The following is a 12,260-nucleotide window of genomic DNA, read 5'->3' as shown; positions in this document are numbered from 1 at the left end:
AACAAATACTATACATGGATACTTTTTCTGATGATGAAACATTATCAAAAAACCACTATTCTTTTGTTACTTTTTAAATGTTGAAGTAAAGGCACACTGGCTCAGTGGCTTTAGAATATTGGAGATAAGAGTAATTCATTTCAGCTTATGCCCACAGAGCAATCTGAAATCATGTTCTATGTGAGTAGATAAATAGGTACGATTTTGGTAGGATGACAAACTAGTTCTTAAAGTGCGGAGGGTTTAAATCCTGCCAGCACTGTCCTTTCCAGGGCATGATGCCCATTTGTGAGGCAACTTCAGTGAAGGGAGAAGACCTTGGATGATTCTGCAGAAAAGCCTCTCACCTTTCTTTCTGGTTCAGAGCTTGTTTCAATTCCTGTGGTGCATCTTGGAAAACACACAAGTGTGAACCAAACAGTACCAGTAAACTGTCCTGGGATGAAATGCTACCAGTTCGGCCTGGTTCAAGTTAAACAGTAGTGGCAGCAGTGCAATGCTCCACCCACCTGCCTGGACATCACCTTTTTCTTTTTTAATCTTCTATGTATGTACAAAGTCTTCTTCACATGTGCAGAGGGTGAAAAGGAATATGCAATGGTGATGCAAAATGCATGCTTAAAAAACCTATAGGGAAGGTAAACAGAGTTCACCGCTGAGTCAAACTGTTACTCTACATTATCATTGTAGTCTCCTGGCTAATGTAACTTCCAGACAATCAATCAATCAATCAATCAATCAATCATGTTTAAATAGATATACTATCATATCTATGTCTCTATAATTTAGTTACTATTTCAAGATTATTTTACTAGTAATTACTGCAAAGGAAAGGAAATCCTAAGGACTGCATTTCTGTATAGCCTCCTGTCCTTTATTTGATTTTAGTAGGTGACCTTTTAAGACACTTGTTTTCAATTCTAAATTTCATTTGTAATAAATTGTACTTTCTTCAAGGCTAAATTGTTAACATCACAACTATCATTGTGAGGATTGATTTTCTGCAAGACATTTTTGAAGAGGGAAGAAAAATCAAGTTATATTTTGTATTTCTTGCATAACCTCTGGGTTATCAACTCAATAAAAGAGACATTGTTTATAGATGAAAATGCTCTTTTTTACTTTTATTGAATGCATGTGACAATATAACACTCAACACAGACAACAATAAACAAACAGTTGGGGCTTTCTATTTAGCCCCTTTCAAAAGTAAGCTTTCTTCGGATACAATCATATTTTGGTTTTTTTCCATCAAACAATACATTAGTATTAAATTATATCACCTTATTCTTTACCTATATTGTTTTTACATATATGCAGTGGTACCTTTACCAAAGAACACCTCTACTTATGAACTTTTCTAGATAAGAACTGGGTGTTCAATTTTTTTTGCCTCTTCTCAAGTACCATTTTCCACTTACAAATCTGAGCCTCCGAAACTGTAACTGGAAAAGGCAGGGAGAAGCCTCCATGGGGTCTCTCTAGGAACCTCCTGGGAGAAACAGAGCCAGAAAAGGTGTGGAGAAGCCTCCGTGGGGCCTCTCTAAGAATCTACTGGGAGGGAACAGGGCTGGGAAAGGTGGGGAGAAGCCTCCATTGGGCCGCTCTAAGAATCTCCTGGGGGGAATCAGGGCCAGAAAATGGAGGGTGAAGCCTCCATGGGGCCTCTCTAGGAATATTCTGGGAAAAAACAGGGCCTCCATCCTCCCTTGCTCTCATCCTTCTGGAATTTGAATGTCTTGTTATCTTTTTGGAATTTCTCTTGGACTTGTATGTATGTTAACCAGTAAAATTTTATGCCACATTTCAATGCATTTTCACAGGGAGAGAAGTGGTGTGACAGTGAGGTAGAAACCTCTTCAGGGTTTCCAAGTTCCCAGATTTTACAGGAAAAACCAAATTTTAACAAGCAAGAAATTAATAGTATTGGGAGTGATTGAGAGTTCAAGGAGTATCAGGACAGAGGATAAACCCCTATCATGGGCCTGCCAGAGATCATCCATCAGTGCGACCAAATCAGTTTCCATGCTGTAGCCGGGCCTGAATCCTGACTCTTGAGGGTCTAGAAAACTGGCTACATCCAAGGACTGTTGGAGCAGAGCGACACCACCTTCTCAACAACCTTCCACATAAATAGAAATTTGGAGACAGGATGATAGTTTTTAAATACATCTGAGTCCATGGAAGGCTTCTTGAGGAGGGGGGGGACATGTGTGCTTCCTGGTAGGGATCCAGAAAGGACCCCTCTCTCAAAGAAGCCTTGGTAATCTCCTGGACCCAGCTCTGTGTCCCCTGCCTGCTGCCTGAAACCAGCCAGGAAGGACACGGGTCCAATAAACAGGTGGTGGAACTCATAGCTCCCATAGTCTTCTCCACTTCATCAGGTTACCAGGTCCAACTCCTCCCATATAGATAGACTAAGATGGGCCCCTGACACCTCAACTGACTCATTGTTAGCCGACACTGCATTCCAGTTGGAGTCAAGATCTCTCTGGATCTGAGTGATTTTATCCATGAAAAACTTGTTAAAGTCTTCAGCACTACCCTGCAAGCATTTGTCAACTCCCCCCTGATTAAGTGATCAGTCAGATTCAGATTTACTTCTCCTCCAATGCTTCTCTAGACATCTCTTCTGGTGTTTCATCCCCAGAGTTGCTCAGTGAACCAAGGAGATCTCAAGGGTCTACTGCCACAGAGAGGTCGCAAAGGCGCAATTTGATCTACAGCCTCCGCCGCCGCCGTCTTCCAGGCTGCAGCAAGAGAATCTGCTGAATTGTGTACAAGCAAATCCAGCAAAACCCCAAAAGCCCTCTGAAAGCCCTCTGGATCCATCAGGTATCTGGGGCTGAACCTCCTAATCTGTTCCGCCTCCCTGTGGGGGAGGATTGAAGCTTTAAAATCCAGCTGAAAATGACCTGACCAGATATTATGCCATTTATTTATTTATTTATTTATTTATTTACTTACTTACTTACTTACTTACTTACTTACTTACTTACTTACTTACTTACTTACTTACTTACTTACTTATTTGATTTGTATGCTGCCCCTCTCCGTAGACTCAGAGTGGCTAACAACAATAATAAGACAATATAAACAAATCTAATATTTAAGTTTAAGTTAAATTAAGAAACCCTAATTTGAGAAACCAATCATACATACAGACATACCAAGCATAAATTTTATAAGCATAGGGGGAAGGGAATATCTCAATTCCCCCATGCCTGATGACAGAGGTGGGTTTTAAGGAGCTTTCGAAAGGCAAGGAAGGTGGGGGCAACTTTACATTATTCTCTTGAAACCACATCTAAACACAAAAGAACATATGTCCAAGAGAACAGATTAATTATTATGTGTACATTTTATTGGAAGCATTTTCATAGTTACTTCCTTCATAGTATCTTCCTTCAGGGAAATCCCAAAAAATCAATATTGATAACTAGTATATCTTTGCAATAGAGGCCTTCTCTCTTCCTGTGCTCTTTGTATGTGTGATTCATGTAATAAAGGGCAGAACTTTAAATGCTGAGTTACAATTTCTGTCTTAGCTTTTTTTTAAAATAAGCAAACAATAAGCAAATAAATGCATACTTTGATGATGAAATTTTATTGAAAGAAAACTATTCGTTTGTTACTTTTTAAATGTTGGAGTAGAAGCACAGTAGCTCAGTGGCCTTATAATATTGGAGATGGTTATTCAAGTCCAAGCACTGCTTGTTGGGCTTAGCTCCATTCACTCACTTCAACTTCTGCCCACGTAGCAATCTGAAAACATATTCTATGTGAGTAGATAAATAGGTACCATTTTGGAAGGGTAAAAATCTAGTTCTTAAAGTGCAGGGGATTAGAATCCTGACAGCACTGTCCCTTCCAGGGTATGAGGCCCATTTTTGAGACAACTTCAGCGAAGGGAGAAGACCTTGGCTGTTGCTACAGAAAAGCCACTCATCTTTCTTTCTGGTTCAGAGCTTGTTTCAATTCTCATGGTGTATCTTGGGAAACTTGCAAACGTGAACCAATCCGGACTAGTAAACAGGCAGTCAAACCAGAGGTGAAGTGCTATCAGATCGGCCTGGTTCAAGAATAACAGTAGCGGTGGCAGTGGACATCACCTTTTTATTTATTTTTTAATCCTTTGCACAGTGCAAATTTTTTTCACATGCACAGAGGGTGAAAAGGAATGTGCAATAGTAATGCAAAATGCACACTTCCAAACCTATAGGAAAGGTAAGTAGAGTTCACTGCAGTGTCAAACTGTTACTCTGCAATAATATTGTAGTCTTCTTGCTAATGTAGCTGCCAGACAATCAATCGATAAATAATGTTGAAATAGATATACTATCACATCCTTGTCTCTATAATTAATTTATTGTTTCATGGTTATTTTACGAGTAATTATTCCAAAGGACAGGAAATCCCAAGGAATGTATTTCTGTAAAACCTTCTGTCTTTATTTGATTGTATTAGGTGATATTTTCAGACACTTGATTTCAGTTCTTAATTTCATTTGTAATAAACTGTACTTTCTTCTAAAGTAAGGCTAAATTGTTAACAATTTGATACGGTTTGATATGGTTCCACAATAAGAGCTGATAGATATGTTAATGAAGATTTAACTTAATCCCTGGAAAGTTCAGTGGATTTGCAGCTGGCTGAAGCGTAGACATCAGAGAACTGTTGTTAATGGCGAGTATTCTGAGCAGAGACAGGCTACAAGCGGTGTGCCACAATGGTCTGTTCTGGGTCCTATTCTTTTTAACATGTTTCTGAGTGACATAGGGGAAGATTTGGTAGGGAAGGTTTGCCTATTTGCCAATGACTCTAAAGTGTGCAATAGGGTTGATATTCCTGGAGGCCTCTGTAATATGGTAAATGATTTAGATTTACTAGATAAATGGTCAAAGCAATGGAAACTGCAGTTTAATGTTTCAAAATGTAAAATAATGCACTTGGGGAAAAGGAATCCTCAATATGAGTATTGTATTGGCAGTTCTGTGTTAGCAAAAACTTCAGAAGAGAAGCCGCTCCGAGTCTTCGGAGAGAGGTGGCATACAAATCTAATAAATAATAATAATAATTAGGGGTAGTGATTTCTGACAGTCTCAAAATGGGTGAACCGTGTGGTCAGATGGTAGGAAAATCAAGTAGAATGCTTTGCTGCATATCTAGAGGTATAACAAGCAGGGAGAGGGAGATTGTGATCCTGCTATATAGAGTGCTGGTGAGATCACATTTGGAATACTGTGTTCAGTTCTGGAGACCTCACCTACAAAAAGATATTGACAAAATTGAATGGGTCCAAAGACGGGCTACAAAAATGGTGGAAGGTCTTAAACATAAAACTTATCAGGAAAGAAGAAACCAGAGTCAGGTAGTGCATTCTAGGCATTGATCTATTGCTGAAGTTGTATTTTCTGCACTCGAGTTTGGAGCGGTTTACATTTAGTTTGAATCTATTATGTGCTCATGTATTGCTGTGGTTGAAGGTAAAATTCTCCTTAACAGGAAGGACATTTTTGCCTGATTTTATGAACTACATTAAGATCAGATTGGAGGCAACATTGTTGTAAATTGTTTAATCCCAGTTTGATCCCTTCACCTTCAACCGCAACAACATACAAGCACAAAATAGATTTAAACTAAATATCAACTGCTCCAAACTAGACTGCAAAAAATACAACTTCAGCAATAGAGTAATCAATGCCCTCCCCATGCATTGAAATATGAGTGTGGGCACTCATGCATGTGCAATAGCATGTGCTCACACTCTTTCAGCACCCAAGGAAAAAAAGATTTGGCATCACTGGCCTATTGGTGCTCCCAAAAATGAAAAATTCAAAAGAAACCAATATAATTCTTTCTCATTTTTCCAATAATTCATCCATCTATCAATGAACTATTCCTCACAAATTTCAGTTTTTGAACCAAAAATATATAACTCCATATAATAAGAAGTTTTAGTTTCAATTTAGTCTAGGTGCGGTGGAAAAATCTCTGATACAAATGTTTTCATGATTGCTGTTATGGGTTCATCTTGCACATTACAGGAGGGAATAGTTAGAAATCCTAAATTAGGTTTTCATTAAACGATCTGTAGGAGACTCACTTTGTCCTTATAATTTTGTATTTACTTACACAGTATTTAACACTTCTGTTGCAAACATTTTAAAGCTGACTTGACTCTTTAGTATGACAAAATTATCATCCATATTTCTTTTTCAAATGGATTCTGATGATCTATTTATGGGACCAGGGTTTCAAAGAATGTTATAAATGAAGTGTGCTATTTTATACAATCTGAAGGGAGAAAGTTTAAACAACAGATAGCAAAATAAATATATCAGTCCATATTTATTGTCAAAACAAAATATATAGAAATATAGAAAGCAGCAGAGATCTATTGTTAGTATATATATCTAGTGAAATATAACTCTTGGAATGAGGTGATAATAAAGAACAATCAGATTCAGCGATTGAAACAAGGACTTTGGAACCGAGAGGAAAGATCATATAATGTTTAATACTCTACCTGGAAAAAAGGTCAGGGGGAAAGTGCCATGTTGTCCAGGAATCACAAACCAGAAAAGTAGGATGGTGGTACAATGCACAAACATGAAACACTTGTATATTTAGAAAACACTTTTGCCAAAATCCAGGGGAGAGAATTTAAAGTTCCTGTGATATGGAGATATGTGCCCCAAAATCTTATGGTACTTTAACTCATGTCCCACTTGAGCATGGTATGTGTTGTTTAAGCCCAGGGTTGTCCAACTTGATTTCATTGAGGGCTGCATCAGAGTTGTGTTTGACTTTGGGAGCTGGGGTGGGCATGGCTATAGAGGGCATGCCCAGCTCAATGTCACTCATGTTGAGGGCACCTGTGGTGGCCAACTGCTAAGGCAGGACTTCTCTCAGACTCTACCTCACTCTCATTATAACCTCCTCCCTTCCTCCTCCCTCCCTCCCCCTTCCTTCCTTCCTTCCTTTCCTTTTTTCTTTCCTCTCTTTCCTTATTTTTATTTATTTATTATTTGTTTATTTATCAAAACATATACAAGATTAGGTATAGGTAAATCTGAACAATAGGACAGTAGGACAGGGATAGTAGGCATGATGGTGCACTTACGCACACCTCGTACAGACCTCTTAGGAAGGGGGTGAAGTCGACTGTAGATAGTTTAAGATTAACTTTGGAGGATGGGGGGTTTGGGAAGAAACCACAGAGTCAGGTAGTACATTCTAGGCAATGATCACTCTGTTGCTGAACTCGTATTTTCCTTATCTTTCATCTTTTTCTTTGCCTTTCTTTTTCCCTTTCTCATTCCCAGTCCATTCTTACATGCTCAAACGTGGGCCTTGGGTTTGAGATTCCTGTTTTAACCTTACCGAAGAAAAGCCACTGTACGGGATTTTTAAAAAAACTGGTAAAGAAATTTACAGAACCAGCCCACAGTAGTTTTTTAAATTGGCTTACTTCATTACCCGAAAAAGGCTTGTTATTAAAATGGCCTCAAACATTGTTACCTTTTTTTTGGCAGGTTTAATCCTTTTACTTTAGAAAGACAAAGTTTTCACTGATTGCTTCCAGAAGAGTATACAATTGAATCCTGTTCTTGCGCTAGATATGTAGCATATAGATCTCCTATTGATCAATAGGGGGAGAACTATGAGAAAAACAAGACTTTGGAGAAATGTCTGGAGATTCTCAATCATCCAGGACATGTTTGCTATTCAAAAGGTGAATGGACTTTCTTTGTTTTTTCTCCTTGGAAACATTTTTTTCTCATTCAAGAAGAAATGAAGAAACAACTGTTGCTGTGACTGCTTTCTCATGTTGTGTTTGAGAGGAGAACAAAAGGTTTTAGCTGAACCCTAGTAAAATCGAACAGATTAGGGTGAGTGGAGACTTTACTATCTTTAGTTCTGGATGGATTTGCATTGGCTGAAACAAACCCCATATGCAACTTCAGGGTTTCCTGGACTCTCAACCACTATGCAGGTGGCAATCATGGCAAAGTGAACCTTTGCAAACTTCATGCTGCATGCCAGTTGAATCCTTTCCTGGATCATGAGAAGCTGCAGTCAATTACTCATACCCTCACCATCTTATATCTGGACTACTACAATATGCTCTAGATTGGGCTAACCTTGAAGAGTATTTGAAAAGTATAGTTGCAACAGAATGCAGCAGGCCCCTCATCTGCCCCACAAAGACAGAGACAAAAATATTTGAAGGGATTATCCAACCATTATTTGGGCTGCCAAAGGAAAGCAACTGGTGTCAGTATATAAAGACACAAAGTCAACAAATGACTCAGCTTTAGCAATAATGACTATTATATTTTTCTGAAAGATTTCTAGACTATGCATTAACTTGTTGGCTCCTGGGCAAAAAACCATAAGACTAGCTTCTGTTGAATCTGATTTAGTGAGGCAGGCTGACTTCCCCCCAGCTACCTTTTCTAGTTAAAAAGTAGGGGAGAGGAATATTTGCTCACATCTAGTAATGTTTTGAAATGATTTACATGGATTAGGTGAGACCAAACAGAATAAGAAATTAATTTTTAGATTGCAAAAGAGTTTTTGGGTGTGGGGAGTTTGAAGTATTGCTTAAACATTATCTCATCTTAAATGGAATTAGTGTAAGAGTAAGCTAGAGTAATTAAAAGACAACAATATCCAGTTTTAGTTTTAAATATTTGAATGCCAGTCAACAGGCCTGCAATTTCTGCATTTAAAATTTATTTATTTATTATTATTTATTAATTAAATTTGTATGTCACCCAACTTCCGAAGGACTCTGAAGAAGTTGTCTTCAAGGAGTTTACAAACTCCTAAAATCCCAGTGTCAAACCCTGAGTCTCTTCAGGGAGATTCAAGAATGTTGCATCTGAGGTAAGCAATTTAACCAACAGTGAAAAACAGAAGAGGTCTTATTAAAGGTTGGGAGTTATCCACACTGAAAAAGGGATTATACTGTTAGATGACTCATCCCTCCATTCAGGAAGGAGCTCTGCTGAGTTCCAGTTTACTCCTTAATTCTTGAATGAGAATGAGAATCAAGGGTCTCATTTAATATAAGCTTTACATGTGCACACTGAGGTCTACACAAAAATGTGCGGGCCACTGCATTTTGCACCAACTTAAGCTTCCAGATGCTCTTCAAGGGCAGCCCCATGTAGACCATATTGTAATAGTTAAAATGGGAAGTGACTAAGGCATGACTGACTATGAGTAGGGATTGCTGGTACAGGAAAGGGCATAACTTGTATGCAACTCACAGTTGCACAAAGGCCCTCCTGGATTTCAACATCTGCAATGGTCTGTTAAGGCTTTGTAAATATTCTTCTTATTCATGTTTTCAGTTGAAAAGGCTTCTATTGAATACATTATATGTAAGTTTATTGCTTATCAGGTTGACTCCTAGAGTAAATTTAATTGGAGAGCAAATAATCTGGTTAAATGGTTGTCAGGATTGACCAAACTAAAGTATATTCTTGGAGCTTAACATATTTGGAGGAGATGGTAAGCTATGTTTATAATTCAAAAGTGAAATTATAGGTTCCTTACATTCAGATTAAATTCACTTGAATATCTCTTTGTGTGTGCCTTGCTGATTTTCTTATACTGCAATGCTAAAATTTATAGGATAGCAAAAGTGAAAAGTGAAAGGGGGCTCACAACCAAATTTCTGAAACAATATGAGTGTTGGAAATGAATAAAAGGTAGCTAGAAATCATAGAATTCCATAGATATAAACCACTCATGCAAAACAGGTTTTGATTGCAGAGTTATGATGAACATCTTGAATATTCAGATTCTTCGTATAAACACCCTAGGTCACTAGAAAAATGCTGAAAAATAGAAAGGATTCAAATTGGATGAAATAATTAAGTCATCTTTTGGTCAGATGTTGTTTGGTATTAAGATGTGGCTTTAAGATTATGATATAGCACTTGGGCAGAAAGATGCAACTCAAAAGACCTGCAGCAGAGGCCAAGATGGAGAAGATCTCCACAGCCACCATATACTTTCCCTTGGTGCTCAGATAGGCTGGGATGAAGGACACCCAAATGCTGCAAAACACAAGCATGCTGAAAGTGATCAGTTTGGCTTCATTGAAAGTGTCTGGTAATTTCCTTGCAAAGAATGCCACAATGAAACTGATTGTAGCCAGCAATCCCAAGTAGCTCAGAACAATATAGAACATGTTATCTGAACCTTCATTACACTGCACAATAATTTCCTCAACTTGTGAATGCATGTCTAATTCTGGGAAGGGAGGAGATATGATCAACCACACCACACAGATAACAATTTGAATGAATGAGCCAAGGACAATGGCTGATCTCTCCAATCCTTTCCCTAGCCACTTCCTCATTGTGTTTCCTGGTTTGGTGGCCAAAAAGGCTAGGACTACTGTAATGGTTTTGGCCAAGACACAGGAAATTGAAATTGAGAAAATGATACTAAAGACTGTTTGCCTGAGAATGCAAGTCACTTTCCCAGGCCAACCAATGAACAAAAAGGGACAGAGAAAGCAGAGGAGTATAGAAGAAACAAGGACACATGTGATGTTTCTATTGTTGGCTTTGACAATGGGGCTGTCCCAGTGAAGAAAGAAAGTCAATGCCACCAAAATGAGGATTGCCGAAAAGAAAAGAATCAAGGAAGACAGAATGATTCCTAAAGGTTCACTAAAAGATAAATAGCTGAAATGTTTGGGAAAGCACTGATCTCTTTCTGCATTTGAATATTGATCTTCTGGGCATCTCTCACATTGATCTGCATCTGAAATACATGAATAAAGTCTTGTCATTTCCAAATCAAAAGAAAATATAGAGCTAAAATACAGAATCTAGTCTAAAGTAATTACACTAACATAAAGAGGTAACGTAGAGAAAGCATACTTAGTAGGTCAATTCACATAACCAATTCCACAAGTATATCATACACAATAAGTCTATCATACCCAATATTATGACCTCTTTCTCTCATGATTTTTAAGTGAATCACTGCAGTTGTTAAATTTATCATATGGTTTTTAAGAGAATCTAGTTTGCCCCATTGATTTGTTAGAAGCTGGCTGGGAAGGTCACAAATGGCAATCATATGATCCTAAAAACTGCAGCCATTGTGACTTCACATTAGTCTCCAAGGGCCCAAATGTTTTGAACATGTGACCACAAAGATCTCTGAGTCTGAAAAGTTACTTTCTCAATATTTTGGTTTAACTTTTAACGATTGCTAAAGCAATGCTTGACTACCAATGTACAACAATAGTTTTCTCTTGTCCAAAATAAAAAAAAATTAATTTCCACACTATTTGAAGGTTACCTTTTTCTTTTTCCTTTTAAAAAACATTGCTCAGCTCCAGGTTATGAAGGATAATTTAACATAAAAATGCATCTAAGTATCAAAATTATCTCCTTTAAAAATAGACTGCTCTAGTGTATCACTATTCTATTTCAGTGTTGGTTGAAGTTAGTTAATTCACTATGAAAGATTAAGATTTTTTTTAAAAAAATGTGTAAGGTTGAAAACATCTGAATTTCTGCATTTATAATTCTATTTTTAACTTGCCAGTTTGGACTGAAATTCTTCCTTCAGGACATTTTCTGCAACTGTAACAACAAGATTGTTTCCCCTCCTGAACAACCCTGCTGTAGCCTCGAGGGCAGCTCTCCACACATCTTGCCTTAGGAGGCACCTAGAAATAACCATCAGCAAATTAGCAACTTTTCTAAAAATGACACCATGGGATATCCATCAATAACAAACCTTCTTTTTCTTTTCAAAAAGTAACTCTTTGTTGCTCTTTTCTCTATTCATAGGTTCCTACTCATATTTATTCTGCATATTTAATAAATTTTAGGTATAAATATTACAGTTGCGTCCAGAATATCATCACTGTCTTTCACTTCTGTAGTAATTCATAGTCATTAAGAATATTTTCTTCCAAAGATTATAGTTACTTAACTGGTGTCAACCCCTAACCCCCAACATTTCTCCCTTAGACTCTCCACGATTGACCTCTCCAGGTTCCTAAGAGGCCAGTAAGGGGCATACATAAGTGCACTGGTGTGTCTTTCGTCCCCTGTCCAATTGTCTTTCCTTTCTCTCACATCATATATATTCTCTTCCTTTCATATATCCTCTCCTCTAAGTTCACTTTTACCCTTATGTATATTACCACATGTCTATTTTTCTTCCTATGTATTTGTGTATTGGACAAATGAATAAATGAAAATAAAGGTTTC

The sequence above is a fragment of the Erythrolamprus reginae genome, chromosome Z (assembly GCF_031021105.1).
Source record: "Erythrolamprus reginae isolate rEryReg1 chromosome Z, rEryReg1.hap1, whole genome shotgun sequence".
In the NCBI taxonomy this organism is placed as follows: Eukaryota; Metazoa; Chordata; class Lepidosauria; order Squamata; family Dipsadidae; genus Erythrolamprus; species Erythrolamprus reginae.
The sequence above is the reverse complement of the archived record's forward strand: the minus strand, read 5'-3'. Positions refer to the sequence as shown.